Genomic DNA, 17,930 nt, shown 5'->3' on the forward strand with positions numbered 1-17,930 from the left:
GTAGCTTTTTTTCCCTGTATGTGTCATCTTATACAAAGAAGAAGCTTTGTTTCAGCCGTCCTTGACCTGTAGGCCGACTCTTTCGAATGAGTCCATTTCTTTGTTTCATTTCACCCACTTTATCATTTAATGGAAATGAGACGATGGCCCTTGATCCCCACATTTTATTTGTCATTCACGTTCGGTCTGTTATGCGGTGTAGCACATTCCACGTGGGAGCAGCAAGCGATTGGAACTAAATATTATTTAGCTGCTTAAAGCTGCAGGGATTTTAAATGATTGCTATAGCGAGGTTTCTCCAAGGAAATTCACGAGCCTGTAGAAAAAGGCACTGCATTTTTAATACGAGCATTCGCAATAAAGCACACAAAGTCTCAGCACATTAACTGGCAGGCAACAGTATCATCAGAGGACAGGAAACAAAGTAAGCACCGGCCGTCTTTGTAATTCCTAACTTCTTAGCGGCGTTCCTTCCTCTTTTAATTAATAACAGCCTCCTCTGAAACTTATTAAAGGGGAGGAACTTTAAAGCTGGAGGACTGTCACAAATCCCTTTAAGAGGGCCGGGGGGAAATAAAAAATAGCGGGCGCATCCCACATCATAAGTCACTTGTCACACTTGTGTTGGTTACCCCCTGCCGAAACCGAGGAATGACAAATCCGGAATGTCCCACTTCAGTGGTACGTCTATGGTTTGTTGTTGATTCCCCCCTCTTTGATCTCGGCGTCAGAAAGTTTGTATGTAGTGACCAGTTTTCTGTGGAGAAATGCCATATATGGATTTGAACATTATTACTAAAAAAGAGCCTTCAAACTGAAGTTTCTTGCACTTGTTATATAGAAGCCGTTTTTTTTTTTAAATGCGTGTTTGATGTATTTTCCTTTTTACTGGTTTTGAACATAAATGTGCGTAGACGGCGGGTCACACCGGCGGTGGGATTCCGAGCAAAGCAGACATTTTCAGCAGCCAATAAAGGGGTTTGTTTAAGCATGAGGCACCTTTGTTCACAGATTAACCTTCAAGCAGCAGTTGCCTGGATGCGCGTCCCTGGGGGCGGATGGGGGGACGTGGCCTCACCCCTGACACTTGGGCCGTTTTCTGTTTGCCACAACACTACCGTGACTCACAGGGAACGGATGAGAAGGGCGGCGGGCGGCTCGCTCTGCCGCTGCATGCTGGGCCGTTTCAGCATCTTCGAATTCCCATTTATTTATTTACTTTTACTGACGCAAAAATGATAAAGCACATACAATGCTGAATTCGTGTATCGTAGTATCGACTTAGGGTCGACTCGGATCTGCGGTGGCTTAAAGTCAAGGGAGATAATGGGGGGGGGGTGCGTAGTGGGGAGGTATTCGGGGGCTGGGACACTTTTTTTTTGTTGGAAAAATCAAACATTATAGCTCATTTGTTAATTTTGTTTGGAATCTAAATGGTAATTGTCAGATGACTTTCTGCAGCGCAGTGAAATATGTGATACCTTTGCGGAATCCCAAATAGATTTCGGAATTCATACTCGCATGAGATTTAAGCGTAACATAAAGATGAAGCCTGCTGTCGTGCATGTGCATAAAGTAGCCTATTTACGCTGATTCGGAAAGTTCCCGATCTCGCATTTTAATAACCGCATCAGCGACGGAAACGTGTTTCCTACCGAGCCGTGCCTGATGGCAAAATGAGAGAGGGGTCGCCGTAAGGCCACAGGTTTGCACAAAGGCAAAGAAAGCATGGCCGAGCGGGACCTTTCAGCGGAGTACGTCAACGGCAGACGGTGGCATGGGTGGCAGGGAAGTGGCGGTCCCTGCTCACGCGGCCGGGATTCTGACGCTCCCGAGTCACTCGAGATGAGCGGCAGAGGGCGAGCACCGCTGATGGCAATCTTTTAATGTGTTCCTCATTCTGCCAATGCCCTTGTGTGCATTCACAGGCATAAGTGTGCACAGAAATGCATCTCGAGCATTTGCTGGAAAATGACACGAGCCGATGTGACGAAAATGCATGTGCAGGCGGCATGACTGCAGTTCAGAGCCACTCCAACACATGCAGGCCGCTCTGTCGCATGCAGGTCATGACGCACAGATTTTAGATGATCTAAGGCAGATTACGATGAAATCGTCGTCATGAACTTATCATTTATTTAGTTGACACCACCGGACCTATTCAGATTTGAGTTCTCAACACTGAAGAAATGACAGTGTGTTTAAAAAAAAAAAAAGCATCATTAAAAGAGATTTTCTTTGAATGTCTGTTTTAAAACATCCACAGCACGGTAACAGCCGTGGCCTCTTTGATTAATTTGAAGTGTTTGGGTGGCTGTGCACAACGTTACCTTTGAGATTAGATGAAAACAAGAGCAGATATGTGCCTGTCTGTTTCCTCGTAGTTGACATAGGTGGCAGACAGGCTTACGGCGCTACCTTTGTTGCGCGTCTGTGAGCGTGAGGTGTGTGCGAGGTGTGTACGATAAACCAAGGCACAGATCCCTTCAGGAGGCCGCTGCCCCAGATTCTTCTCAGGTCAAAAGCAGCGGGTTCTCTTCAATGTGCTTTGGCTAAGGTGACCTTTGCAATTTGCTGACCATTTATTTTGAGATTTAACTCTCATTTTTTTCCAAGAAACAAACAACACGGGGGTAACTTTAATCTGGGGGGTGGTCAAAGCTTCAGAGTCAAAGGCAACAACCACCAGCCAAACCCCAACTTCACTGTTCGCCTTTTTTTCTCCAGATGGTTCCATATTTGCTTTCTTCATCTACAAGGCCTCCCTCACACTATATTTTCATTTCAACGCGGAAAAGCGAAAAAGTTGGCGAGAAATAAAACGCAAAAAAAAAAGAAAAGAAAATGCAATAAATTTCTGCCTTGACTAGAAAGCGGCGATTAGAGACTTTCTGGTGTTTTGAAGTGCCCGTCGAGGCTGTGCTGATTGTACTGGTCCTTCCACCTCTGTAGTGTGGGCCAGCTGGGCATTTGCAGTCTCCTCTGCTCTGCCTGCACAGTACGTGCTCATACCGGGCTCCGCTCCATCTTCCCCGCGGCTGCCGGAGCTCACGGCTCCCACTGACGCATTCCCCTTCCGTCATTCACTTCAGAGCCTAATAAGTAATCATTTATAATTACTTTTCTTTTGCTTCCCTAGAATATATTGAATTCATGGGATTTGGCACCTCCCTTAGAGAAGCGACTGTCCCATAATGCCGTGGGGCCGGGCCCTCTGCCGTTTGCAGCGTTCCCATAACATGAGGCGTTTTTCTCTGAGATTTGGTCTCAGATTAAAAATCCAATGGAATCATTGAAATAAAGAGCATGGTAATGGTTGACATTCAATTCCTAATCAATAGGAGCCCATAAGTGTGCTACGGCTGCATGGCGGTGCCTGAGTTAATGTGATGACCTGATTAGACTAGCTGCTCGGTAGAAATGTGCCTTATTGTTGACAAGGCTGCCACATCAGGGCTTGGTTGTTCCATTGTCCAGTGAAGAGCAGCTGAATAAGATGGAAGCCTGCAGGCATGAACACACCTTGCTCACAGTACCAGCCCACTGTTTAGTGGACGACTGAAAGTCCGTGAGCCTTGGCCTTTACAATGCTCGCCCTGACCTCTGACACAGGTCAGGGAGGTCAGAGGTCAGGACAGAGAGCTAGCTTCCTGTCTGGGCACCATCAATGAGAGTATTGACAGTTTGCTGAATGTTAAACACAGGGGACAGATGCCGGCCGCCACAGTCACGCACTGGACATGTGTTGATATGGTTTAGTTTACTGGCCCATCATGCATTGCGGTTCTCATCCGAGATGGCCAGGTCATGGGGTAGAGCAGGTAATACCTTCTACAATATTTTGACAATACATTATGAAACCAGTGACTTTGAAGTAACTAATTACAAAAATTTTTATTGTCGTTTAAAACACATTTTCTGTCTTCATTGGAAAAAATGAAATGCTCTTGTAATATTGTAAAATTTATTATATCTTTACCCACTTTTTTAGCCACTAGCTATCACTGGTTTAGTGGTAATATCAAGCTAGTGAAGTGATTCCAAGAATTAAACGTGTGGAATATTAATATGTCATATCTCTAGTTATTCTATTCTTTAAGGTAATAGTAGTCATTCTCTGTGTGTGTGTGTGTGTGTGTGTGTGTGTGTGTGTGTGTGTGTGTGTGTGTGTGTGTGTGTGTGTGTGTGTGTGTGTGTGGGGGGGGGGGGGGCTGTTATAACAGAATTCTATCCCGTGTCTCATTTGTATAATTTGCACGTCCTGCAGTGCTGTGCGACTGTGCGTTTGCTCCTCCTGTAATCATCAGGACATGAAAAGCTCTGTGCCGCCTTATCGGAATGCCGCGGTGCCGATCATGTGGTCCTCCCATAGCCGTACTGGCCAGCCAGTGCCCATGAGCGCCGCTCGCTGGAGGAGGTCCAGCCCGCATCTCCCATGGAGAGTTACGAGGGGGCTCATTGTTCTGCTCCTGACCTTTTGCTTCTCGGCGGCGACGTTGCCGTCCTTCCTGGGCAGTGAGGAGCTGCAGCAGCCGTAAAGCACGTCCTCCATATCGCCGCAGCAAGGCTAGCACTGCGACAGCTATTACCCTGGGAAAACGCTGCCTGAATATTTACGCAGAGTAAACAAAACAGAGCTTAATAGTGGTGAATGCCATGGTAATCATCAAACGGACTCTTGGGGGACAGGCTTGACTTTCTTTGTTTTTCTCTCTCTTTTTTATTCTTGTTTTATGTCTCCTATGATTATTTGGAGGAGAATTGTATTCTGTGATTTGTAATGTGTACCAAAAGTTACCTCCACAATTCTAAGGAGCCTTGAATAAAATAACATGGGAGGGAGGGAGAGAGAGAGAGAGAGAGAGAGAGAGAGAGAGCTAGTGAGAGAGAGAGATAGAGAGAGGCCTTTTCATAGAAAAACTACCCTGTTGCAATTTTTGGAACCAGTCTTGAAAATCAGAATAGATGTTTTTTTTGTGCCAGAGCTGGGCACAGTTATTTTTTGAATTTTTGCTGTGTGATGTTCAGAGGATATTTTGGGAGGCTGCATTCTGTGGAAAGCCGTGTCCTTTTGGGTTTTTGTTTTATTTATATGACAGCTAAATGTTTGCTAAACTTAAAACAGCTCATTGGCTCCACTTCAGGTGACTAAAAGAAATCAGAAAATTTGAAATTCATTTAACAGCTTTAGTTAAGTGGTGTCCTTGGAGAGCCGGAGAAGCCGTCTGAACGACGGAGCACCAGCCCAGCGCCTTCATTTCTGTTGACAAAACGTGCACGTATCCAGAGTCGAGCCGACTGCCGTCAGAACGTGTAGGTCTTCGGTGTAACTGGGCTCGATCACGTGCCCAGGCTTAAACTTTTAATTTCTCCGTGTTCATACCTCTCAGTGTGAGTAGAGAGTTCGCTTTACCTGTAATGGCATTCAGGAGAGCACCGCACTTAATCGCATCCGAATGTGGACGCTGTCATTGATAAATGTGCTCAGTAAGTGGATGTTTTCATCACTTACTGACAAATCATCGTTCCAAACCGTCCACTTAGGGGTAGGCGCACCCACAGCCTGTGTTATTGTTTCCCTGGCTATTCTTTTTTGTTTATATTTTGGCATTTTGGCGCTGGTGTCTTCCTGGAACGCTGTGTTTGTTTATATTGTGTAATCAAAGCTACATCAGCCCCCAATTCCACACAATTGGGCCCTGGTGAGTATGTTCGTTAGTCTGATAGCTTCAGTTTTTTTCATTGTAACTTCTGACTCTCAGTGCCAACTGGCCCCGCCCACTTTACGTAAGCCGCTAAATCTACACGAGAATTAGCTGAACCATTTGGACTATTCCCTGGATCAACTTTTATTTTTTGTTTCTTTTTCTAAGGATTAGATTAATGCTGATTAGATTGATTGAGTTATTCCAACTAAAGAGCTTAGTGTCTCACGTTTTACCTTTTTGAAATGAGTGTCATTTTTAAACAAATTCAATTCAAATAACTTTATTTGTCCCCGAGGGGCAATTAAAGGCACACAGGGCAGTTAAACAAGGACAAGACACAATGACATAAAATGCAACAGGATTTGAAAGATGCTGTGCAAAATTGCAGTCAGTGAGGTAGATAAGAAATGTGAAAAAGCATTTTATGTTGTCTGTTGTGGAAATTCTTTGTTCTGTTTGCAGTTTGGACTTTTTTACCTAATTGAACTTAACCCTGTTTTGGTGAAATGTTGATGTTCATTTGAGCACCTGTCTTAGAAGACTTGAACTTGAGATGACTTGTTAATTAAGATAGCTCCGGCTAAACGGAAAGTACCCCTGGTGTTCATTAAGTACTTCTGGGCATTCAGCAAAACCAAAAGGTCATGTTTTTATTTATTTATTAATACCGTCCTTGGGATGCGAAACATTGCGCCATCCTCATGCCAGGCTGACGTCAAAAACTTCCTAGATGCTTGTAGTCCCCCTCCCATTTTTATTTAGCCTTCCTACTCAGGTCTATTGGCTTATTCTTGTCAGTGATGGTTAATTAATAGATTACATCACAGTTGATTTCTGCGAGTTAAAATGTCAACCAGGAATGTTATTTTGCGTGCAAATAATGGTGGGTTGGCTTTTAGTTGAAGCTGATTTTTATTATTTTTCAGAAATAGTGTCTTGTATTTACTTTTTTATTTGATCTATTATGCTTAGTTGGCAGACGTTTTGTCATTTAGACTAAATGCCTCAGATAGAAATCAATACTCCAAAGAGAAGACAGTCTCTTTGACAAATACCCAAACATGACTTTTAATGCACTTAAAAATTCAGCAGGGAAGGCCCAAATCATTCTTAATGTTTTAATTTGGATCCACCTTTCGGGAAGTTAATTCCAGCCGACGAAGGAGAAATCATCTGATGGCAGCGGACGGCCACTGACGGTGACACGGGCTGGGACACGCCGGCGTGATGGACAGTGCGGCGCTTCTCTTTTCATAAGCAATTTGTTACATAAATCAGCAGCCAAGAATATATGTTTTGCATAAGCGGGCAGCTGATTAATCTGAATTGAATGACCTTGATGGATCGTTCCGGAGAGATAAAACTGGTGTGCTGTAAAAGGGGGTGTGGGACATTTGGTCTGAAATAAACCCTTTACCTAATGTTTTGAGGCTGCTGTGAAGATCCTGTCATATACCTGCCAGAATGAGCCTGTAGGACTCCTGTGGCAGATGAGGAACTCTCAGTCCTCCTCCCCTGGATATATACCACCTAGACAACAGTTCTCCCCCCACCCCCCACCCCCCCCGCTAAATTCTTATGACAGAAGTGCCTGTTCAAATATGACCTCTGTTGTAGCAGATACAGGTCACCTTACCTCCTATGGGAACTTCTAAATTGAACTCAGTTTGTGTGCCTTCGACTTTATTTCCTACACCTGCCCCCACTCCCCCCCCCCCTTTTCCCTCTGTGTCTTTTTTCCTTTTTTATCCCCTGACACGTTCACTGGAGTGCAAAGTTATTCAGGATGGAGAAATGGATTTCTACCTTTCTGCAGCTGGGTCAGCCTCTTACGCGAGTACATTGTAATAGACTTTTGGTTTATTTGCTAGATAAGAGGAATGAGCACCTGATTGTGGCTCTTTATGCATATGCATGCCTTGGCAGACGCCTTCGTCTTGCTGCTCTCACTGCTTCGCAGAAATAATAGAGACAAGGTTGGCCTGGGGGGCGGAGGGCGGTGGTGGGAAGGGAGGGGGCAGGGTCGCTGGCCACGTCTCCTCAAGACTCAGGGACTGGTGATGGACGTTGGGGCTGCTTAATTATTTAATCGCATCGATTTCTATCGGAGCCTTTGCAGAATATGCCCTGTGCCACTGGACATTCCTGTAAAGTAAAAGAAAAAAAGAGAAAACCACTAAAACAGGAGAATTGCTGAAAGAGGCAGTTCCCTGTTTCGATGTTTCTGTTCTGTGTTGAGAGACGCGGCTGCTTTGAGCGCCGTGGTGAGATGAGGCAAGGTGATTTCACAGCGCCTTTTTAATGACTCCTGTGAGTTTGATGTGTTGCCTAGATTATTTTCTTAAAATAAAACCACTGCTCCTCTCAGTGTCTCTCATATCATCAGTAGCATTCTTCACTCAGTGTCATCCTATCTCCTCTTAATAACGATTGTCATTTTTATAATTCATAATAATATATATTATCATACTTATCCACCTTTATTAGCTGGATCCTTCTCCTTGGCAATTTTAAGCTTATTTGTTAGTTGTTCATGTTTCGTTTCGGTCCCGTACCCTGAGCCAGCAGCCATTCAGGATGGCAGAGCAGCTTGAGCTGCCTGCCTGTTGGTCGCTTGGCTCAGCCACACACCAGGAGCAGGGACCTTCCAGGGGCCCCTGAGGAGGAGGGCCCGGCCCCGCAACGTTTCCTCAAATTGAGCTGCAGATCTTGTCTCCTCAGACTTTAAACGAAGCCAGCTCTCGCGCACTGGACCCGGTGCTCGTTCTATTCCTGGTGGACGTCTCCTTAAGTGCGCCAGGGGAACAGCGTGGTGGAGTAACTTTAAAAGGGACCGTGGAATTGAACTTCAAGAGGTGACATGCTGAATGTCACCCTCTCCCTTAAAAGGTGGACTTCTTGGGCATCAACCTCCTACTGGCTAAGCAGGGGAAATGCATCAGAACTGGCCTGCTTTGCAGATTCACCATTTTCTCTGTTCTTCCGAGTGTGGCTAGAAGTCCAGTCGGAATAACGATCCATTGGATCTGGATTCCATCTGCATCCGCTTGGATCCCAGCCTCTGAAACGACTCCCTCCGTGATCGACAACTCGGGGCTTCATGATGCAGATTTGTTTGGGCTTTCTCTAGTAACACCTCATTTAATTGTCAGCCTTGGAAAACTGGAGTTGAAACCTATAATGATGCATGTTTGTTGTCTGTTACGTGCTTCATTCATCCTGCCTGTCGTGGTGCCTTCATGCTTGTGAAAAAGCCGCCATTGTTTAAACCCTCAAAGCTACGATCTACAAGCTTAACCAGTAGATCGATCTCTCTCTCTCTCTCTCTCTCTCTCTCTCTCTCTCTCTCTCTTTCTTTCTCTCTCTCTCACACACACACACACTCACACACACACACACGGGCATCTCCATCACTGCCGGCAGCCGTCCTGTCTGTGGTAAGCCCCGGTGGCTGCTTAGCATTTCCAGAGCTGGCCCAGATTTTACAGGATGAGCAGATTGCTCTGACATGTTTAAGTGCTGGTGCTGGACGGGGGGAAGCGCGCCCAGCTCGGCGGTTTTCTGATATCACGGGGGGACTTTTCCTGTGTTGTAGGATAGCTGTAACAAAGGCTGACAGTGTTGAACAGCATTAAAATATGTCCAAGACTTAGATGATTGATGCGGCAGTGGCTGTACCGCTCTCCTGATATGTGTAACTTTAAACGGTTCTTCCTCTAATGTGCCTCATTATGGGAAACCTGGCTGCTCGTCTTGTCTGTCCTTCCTCCATGTGTCAGACTGCATGTGAATCCTGTAGCCCTGTGCTTAATTTCTGCTCCGCCTGGGACTCCTGTGCCACCTGCACACAGACACTGGGAGGTACCCTAACACTCGGCCTGACTGACACCGGCGGCGACTCGGCAAGACTGAATATTTGTGCTTGTGGACTTACTGTGGCAGAATAGCAGTACCTGGCTGAGACTCTCAAATGCAGACGGCTCCCCCCTGCCGTCCCCCCTCCCTCAAATGAAACGTGAACCTGAATTGTGAGAAAGCAGGATGTCTGAATTATCAGAAAGTGGAATAAACAGGAAGTTAGAGGACGGGGTTGGGCCGGCATGATGTCTCCTCGGGTCCAGCCTCGCCTAATTTCTGGCTTAGGATGGGGTGAGCCCCCCCACCCCCATTAAAACCTAAAGTTTGCTGTGTCTGCAGTGCGGGACTGGACCGCTCGTTAGATCGCCACTGTTGAGTTCACCCGACGCCCCCACCCCAAATCAGCTTGTCCTTTAGCGGGAACACTGGCACTCCATTAAAATTCCGCAGCACTTCCTTTCTGGTGAATTTATATGTTTGTGCGGTAATTTGCAGCCCCGGTAGCTCGGCCGCCATGTGCCTCTGGACATTTCTCAAAGTCGAGTTTATATAATTAGCAAGCGCTCCGAGCAGCTCGTCAGCTTCCAACAATGCAAAGGTTAGCGCTCCCGCATCTGGGCCCTGGCTCCTGCTGCCTGTGTGGGGACGTTCTCTTGCTCATGGGTATCAGCAAACCCCCATGCACCCTTTCAAGGCTTTGTAAAGGAAAGAAGAATGATCCAGGACCCAACAGGAATAATCATGACCTTCTTTGACCTTGTCTGCCATCGTGGTGGCTACTGTTTCAGGCTTTATATGCAGGCTAACTGCTGATCCTCGACCGCCAAATGTAGCCTGGATTAGTAACAAGCGCCTTTTTATTTTGGGAATAGAAAAGTGTCTGTCTGGGTCTGTCCACGGACGTCTGTTTTCAAGTGTCAAAAGAAACCGTTCATTTCTGCTCAATTAAAAAGCAAGGAAAAATATGGATGCAGGTTATTTTTTCCCGTCATATTTTTAATCAAAGTATCAGTGCTGGGACTTATTCAGTCTGGAGTAACAGCACTGCTTGAGGCTGGAGATGATACATGGATGAACGCAGGTTTTAATAATTTCCTCTCCCCAACACGTCATGCATTGAGAGATGAGTCATGCGGGCGGCACTTTTCTAATCACCTTCGTTTTTGTGTATGAAGGGAATTTGTGCGCTTTATACAACACGCTCTGATCTCAGAGCTGTGTTACCATGTAGAAGCGTGCAGATTCTCCCCTGCTCTTGGCCTTTCAATGATCCTTATGCTGCCATAATTAGATATTGCATGTCTAAGTATATCTCCGTGTGGGCGTGAAGCGGATTTCGTCATCTCACATGAAAATTTAGTTTTATGGGCAACGAAGAAAACACAACAAATGCAGGCTGTAAAAATAAAGGCTGGATTTGTAACAGAATTGTCAAAATTTAGGAAGGTGGTTTAACTGATGAATGGGAGGGTGGTGGTAGGCATTTATTATTTTCACAAAAGGATTTACATTAAAAACCATGCCTTTCCCCCTTCGCTTGTCTCTGTCGTCCTGTGAAGTACCTTCATGTCACATCAGACGTGACGTCTTCATTAGGTGCATTTGTGAGTCATTAATCTGTTCAGATGATCATTGGGAGAACCAAACTTCTTACAGACTGCATAAAGACCGTAAATTGAAATTCCTCTGGCATTTCACACTGTGGCATATGCTTTTGCCTTGGATGGCATTGGGTTGAATTGGGAGGAAACCAGTTGCTGTGTATTCGACATAAATTCCTCTGTGGTCTCCCACTTTCCGTGTTCAGGCAAACACTCCGATTTATGCTCAAAAGTGACATTCTCTCACGGGAGCACAGGTCTACTTGATCTGTACGTCACTAATGATCAGTAGAGGTGCCATGTGCATTTACGATTTACACTGAGTCCTCGTGGGAGGGGAGATGACACTGCATACCAGGCTTTAAACAAAGGAAATACCTTTATTAAGGAGAAATAAGAAATGTCAAATGAGGCTGAGGTCCCTTTTAAACAAGCAAATAAATATTACTGAAAAGTCCCCAATACAGCAAGGAAACACAAAGATAGCCAGATGGTAAAACTGTACTGTATTACAGACAGGGCACACACTTAGCTCTCAATCCCCTCGCCCTTCGAATCTACCCAGTTGGCTCCATTTGTCTGGACAAGTCCAGTCAGTGTTATCAGGGCCAGCTGGACTTCATTAGCAGAAATGCCTGTTGGCATGAGGTGGATGATCAATCGCCATAGCAACATGAAATCACAAACCCCTAGTCCCATGCTCCCCCGAGCTCACAGTATCCATTGCCGATTTTTGTTGCATAACATACTTACCATGTTAACACAGTACTTATTGCGTTCTCCTGCAGCTCAACAACAATGCATTGGGTATTTATATTCTTCGAACAATTTTTTATTTAATTCTCCAGTAATATAGTGAGATATTCCACCCTTTGACTGCAATTCTATCATATTGTGAATATGATTTACTGCACAGAGAATATTGCTCAAAAACTAATCCATATTTGCAGTGACAGGTCAGACTTTAAGATGAAAACGGTTCCTGATTATGACCTTGCGGGCTGTAATCAGTGGCTTTCAGCATCTCTGATGCATAACAGATTTCTTTGGTGGACTCATTTTTAAAGTCCTTGTGCAGTTCAGACCAGCCCTGCAGTGATTTTTCAATTTGTCTCCTAGGCTTTATATACAATAAATTTGTATTTGTATCTGAAACCCACCGTGCTCACTCCACTGTTTTGTTTTTGTTTACGTTTGCATTTGATCGATGTGAGTTGGGGGCACATCATGTGAATTCTCAACCCCCCCCCCCAATTACAGCTGGCCAGTACCAAACAAAATGTAGGACAAACTTCTTTTCCCGTATGATTTAATTATATTTTAGCTGCCTGTCCTGAAGCCTCCTTTGAACGAGGTGCAGGTTGTAATAACCCTCTGAATCAGCACAGGCTTCATGTTCATGGTGCCCATTAGTCAGCTCTTTTCTGTCGCTCTTATACTTTGTTGGTTTGTTTGTTTGGCACTTGATCGAAAATATTGTGACTGTTTAACTGTTGCGTGGAGAAATTCTGCATTTTGTTTACAGGTCTCTTTTTGTTGTATTAAAAAAAATAATGAACTGTGTTTTGATAATGGTTAGTACTTATAATTATGATATAATTAATGAAAATAATTTAATAAAATACAATTAAAATTTAAATAGTGATGTAAATTGTAGCCCCCTTAGGTGTTCATTCACATTGCTTTGGTCCAGTGGTTGGTGGGTTTTCGCGAAGGGGGCAGAACTTCATGCAAAACAAGGGTCCAAAAGCGGCGCGGATGCAGGGGTGCTCAATCCCGTAACGATTAAAATAATTATGCAAATGAGTGCTCATTTGCATGGAGTGAGGGCTTTTCTCCCCTTTCAAGAAGAAAGATTAGGGTGTCCTTGACTGGCCTTCCCTGCCTGCTTACTTGGCAGCACTATGAATGAAGAGGCTATGAAACCAGTTCAGGCATTAATTATTCTTCAGACTGATAGGTTTGCAGTTAAATGTCAGGATGGAGTTAGTTGTTTATCTGTGTGTCTGTATCTGTGTCTGTAATGCAAACATTAGTCGTCTAACAAGAGGCCTGCAGTCTAGAAATCCGGTCGTAATATTTGGTTGTTAACTCAAATGTAGTATGCGCATATGTGATATACGTGGACCTGTATATACGCAATATATTCACACAAATGAAGTATCCGATTGTAAATGCAGGGGATCTTTATTCCACCGGCCGTCCTGAAACGTAACAGCAGGAATGGTTTTTGTGGTATGCAGGATGGCAGGGGTAACACAGAGCTCATGCTAAATAAAGTGGGAACAATGGAATTTGACAAGCTGTCCCCACACAAGGGGAAATCATTCATCCCTTACATATGGCATAGCAAATGGTCCTCCCCACATGCTTGCCCTCTATGTCGAGTGTCAGGTGGTCGGCTTCCGCCGTCTCCCATAATGCGTTAGAGGTTTGCTGTGTCAGAATTCAGTACAGCGGTACATGCGGTCATGATATGAGGAATTACCGGTGTTGATTAAGCAAGGTGACGGGACGACAAGTCCAGGGTTCAGCTTAACCTTGATCCACATTTTCCTCATTACCAGCCTGCACTCCACCCAATGAAGGCGCAAATTGTTTTGATATTCTGATCAAAGCTGTCCAGCTTTCAGCGCCGGCGCAGCGGCGAGAATTCTAATGGAAAATTATGTATAAGCGAGAGCGCACGCTAATGCATAATGCATCCGGTGAGGTTTTTTGTGAAAACCTGCTTAGGTCGCTTTATTTCCTGCACTTATATTCACGTCCAGTGTATTTACTCAGCAGTAAACGTCCCGCTGTGCCGTGTGGTACTGCAGGGTCTGACATGAGAGCCGCCATCTTTTGACTTTTGGACCGGCCGCGAGTGTGAGCGCGCGCCCGTGCAGAGCAGCCACGCATGGTGGCTGGCTCATGCCCAAATGTTCTTGCTTCTGCGAGGGAACCTCCATCCCTTTTCTGAGCCACACCAGCTCCGCAGGCAGCGCCATGGCCAAGCAACTGATTAAGGCGTGTTTAAACTTTTCCTCATTTATAAATGATTACCGGCATCCCTTTTGTATGTAATAATAACACATTGAGCGAGAGACCGGGCCACAGTATGTGGTGGCAGGCGTGTGGTATTTCCGGTGTGCTTGTTACTTTAAACGGGATTAATCCTTGATTGGCGCCATGTAAAGTAGCCGGCAGCTGCCCACCCTGGAGGCTGAGCGCGTCCTGCGCGGGCAGAAACCCACTGAGATTGAGGAACCGCAGAGAGCCCTGCGGTGCCCCCTTGCTCCACTCCACGATGTAGCCCTGGCTCCCAGACTTGGGCTCAAGGTCATGCAAGTTTACGGGTCATTGAATCCAGTATTAATAGCAAATTGGTTTGTTATTCTAAAATTTACAGTGAATCCCATCTTTACCTCGGTGGCATTGCCATGAGTTAGCTCTTGATAAGCTCTTGAGAGTGAATTTGGTACATTACTGAATATTTCTTTAAGTTACGTTACCATCCAAACTCTGGTACTAATGGCAGCTATTTATATTCCATTGAGGAGTGAAGATCATGTGAAGACTGATGTATTTGAAACGGAACACGATAATCCATTGAAGGGGAATGGAAGTAATTACTCCCGAATCTCGAAGCACATTGGGTGACAGTGTGCCGCCTCCCGTACGGTGAAACTGCTTTTTCATTGGCTCCCGAAGTGCAGTGTTCTCGCAGGATAATGATTTGACATGGCAGTGGGGCTGCACTGTTGATTTCTCTCTGCCGGTCATCTCACCACGTTAGCCACTTCGTGACCTTTGTGAGCAAGCGCGCCGGATTGCCGAAAGCGATCGCTACCTACCGCTGCATGGGCTTTTCTGCTGGAGCCAAGACTTTAAGTGCCGACTAGCATGGTGAAATGCACCACGTCATTTATTATGCTACAGACATCTCTGTGTTGGGACAAGGCCTCCTGTAATTAGCCCTGCCCCTTTCCTCATTGTTTCGAATGCTCTGAAGTAGCGCGGCTGAACAAACGTAGCGTCCAACGTAACCATAGCTCAAAACCAATTTATCTTGTCTGGAAACGTGCTGTGCGTGTTTGTTGTCTGCTATGAGGAAGGCGGGTTGTGCTCTGAAGTTAGAATGGGTTTTTGCATTTTGATTTGTTTCCATGTTAATGGAGGGCTCAGCTAAAAGGAGAATTCCTGGGGTCTCCGTGAAGGGAAACCCTGATCCACGCGGTGGATGCGGCTCTGCTATGATCCTACGGGTAATTAGTTGTTCGCATTGACTGAGCTGCACTGCTGCACCCCCTGCAGCTCTTCATTGGAGTATTCATAAATGTGTCTTCATTGTCAGGTAGTGATGCAGAACTTCAGATTAGTACTTCCCTCAGAAACACCAGGCTTGTCGCCTCTGATCTGGGTCACAGATACCCTCAGCCTGTTTTCCGCTCCGGCAGCCCTGAATTGTTTACTTTGTCATTACCTGAAGAAAAAAATTAATCATATACAAGGCATGTCTATACCATATAAACCGAACCTTGTTATTTATACCCGTGGCCTCGTTTTCACGCATCGCACGTCTAATGCAAGTATCCAGAACTTGGCTGGCAGCGTGTATGAATTCTCCTTCCTTATGCTTATTGCCAAGTTCTTCTGACCAGTATCCCAGTCCTTTTAGTGCCCTACAGAATTGGACAGTAAGAACATAATCATTTGGGTGTGAATATTTTCTGCCTGCTATTCCATATGTCCAGTCTGACTGGGTGGCCAGGGCCATTCCAGCACAGTATCATTCTTTGACTTACAATGGATGGGAAAGGATATCCAAATGATGACCAGCCGTAGATTAATATTATTTGCTTTGTGCAATTTTTCAAAAAGCCATGAATTGATGTAATGCCAAAACAGAAAATTATTTTGATTGATATCAAAATAGCAGTAATAAAGTCACTGTCTCCCCTAGGTTAGCACTTTGGTGGGGGGGTGCAGACGGACACCAACAGGATTAATCATGTTCATGTGTTTCTTTTAATGACATCGGTCAATATAACAACCAAACTAAACATCACAACATTTCTTTTTATGACAATCATCCACAAAGTGTGCAGTGCTCACCCGTGTGTCTGTGCACATGCATCGAGGCGGAGCTCCGCCATGCGCGATGCAGAGAGCAGAAGAGAATCGTAAACGCACGACTGTGTAGAGACAAAAATGACAAGCTGTTGTGTAAATAAGATAAATAACAGGACAATGTATAGACCTGTTGTATAGGAAAGGTAGCCTTAAATGACTTCTGTTGTGATCTGGTGCTATATAGAAAATAAAATTAAATAAAATTAACTTGACCTTCAAGGGGGGGCGGGAGGTGCCATTGGGGGGGGGTGGCTAATATAATGGTAGGGGAAACACTAAAAGTATCAGTCCTCACTGACCAGTCAGGGCAGCAGGAATGTGATTCTGAATTTCAGAGCAGTAACTGAGAAAACAGCATAACTAGCACCTGTCGCCATAGCAGAATGACCCCTATTCATCTTGGATCTGCTGTAAAGCATAGCATTCTTTTTTCTTTTTTAATGAGAGGTGTTTTCTTTTTGAAGCCTTTATTGGATGAGGAAGCGAGAGGGATTTCTAGAGCCCTGGACGCCGCTGGGCAGCCGGCATGCCTTCCCTTCGTGAGCCGAAGGGCAGTGAAACTGGATGAGAGGCCAGTGTGTTAACGTAGGAGAAAATATGCTGAAAGTAAGACCGTGCCTCCTGTCGTGTTAATATGAATTGTGTAGCAAGCGGCAGCTAAACAGTGGTGGAAAGGTGGAGTTGTTGCTGAGCTGCAGGGCCTAAAGGCAGAGGCCCACACCTAGTTAAAAATTAATCCCCGCAGATAGTGTACAGAGCCCAGGTAGAGTCATAGTGAGAGGGGTATGGATGTTAATATTACTGAGGAGTAGTACTGAGAGGGGGGCCACTGTTCAAAGGCTTCATCCATGCCAGAAATCTGGTGTTTTTGTATGTTTAATGTGCTGTGCATGTGAAGGTTATGTTTATAAGGTACAGGCCCCAGTCCACATAGCACAGGGCTTAGCGAGCCCGAAAATATTAAGCTATTTCATTTAAGCCGTGAGTTGCTGTAGGTTTGAAGCTGTGGACAGGGTTAAGTCCTGAGATGAAAGCATCCAGTTTATAAATTAAGATGCACAGGATCCAGGTGCTGGACATGCCCACCCCTGCCAAAGGTTAGCACAGAGATGAGGGGAAATTTCATCTTGAAAGAGGAGGGATTTGAAAGATAAGGAGGCTAATCTGCCTTAATCGCCATTTGCTCCAGATTAGAAAATCAATAGCCTTTGATGACAGTGTTCTGTGACAATGACAGTGTGATCGGTGACACTGGCGTCGTAAATACCCTTCGCATCCCTTTTGACTGTTTTTTGCCAACCTCCGCTGTTCTGCAATCTTTCTGTATATGTTAAGGCGTTGCCTTTACAAAGCAGTGGTTAGTTACTGCCTGCGTGCGTTTTTCACAGTATTGCTGACGTGACCTTCAAGCTATTAACTGGTGGGAAGTTTAAAATCACCGTAACCCAAAGCACATTCTTCGAAATTTGTTTGGGCATTTCTTATATTCAAACAGAATTTGCTGGACTGAGCCGAGATCAGCAGCTTGATGTGTGTATTTCCACCCTCCTCCCTTCCCTCCTTTTCATTTATAAACTTGTCAGAAAGGGTTTCCTTCTAATTCTGTGTTTGCACTGAGAAGAACAGAGTTAATTCATCAGCCCCTGGT

The 17,930-nt window shown here is 45.1% G+C and overlaps 1 protein-coding gene across 3 annotated transcripts in view; it reads left to right on the forward strand.

The window, feature by feature from the left end:
• camta1a (calmodulin binding transcription activator 1a) overlaps positions 1–17,930 on the forward strand; it is a 285,485-nt gene that overhangs the window by 16,914 nt on the left and 250,641 nt on the right. The window lies entirely within an intron of this gene.

This window comes from Brienomyrus brachyistius, chromosome 6, assembly GCF_023856365.1.
Source record: "Brienomyrus brachyistius isolate T26 chromosome 6, BBRACH_0.4, whole genome shotgun sequence".
Classification (NCBI taxonomy): Eukaryota; Metazoa; Chordata; class Actinopteri; order Osteoglossiformes; family Mormyridae; genus Brienomyrus; species Brienomyrus brachyistius.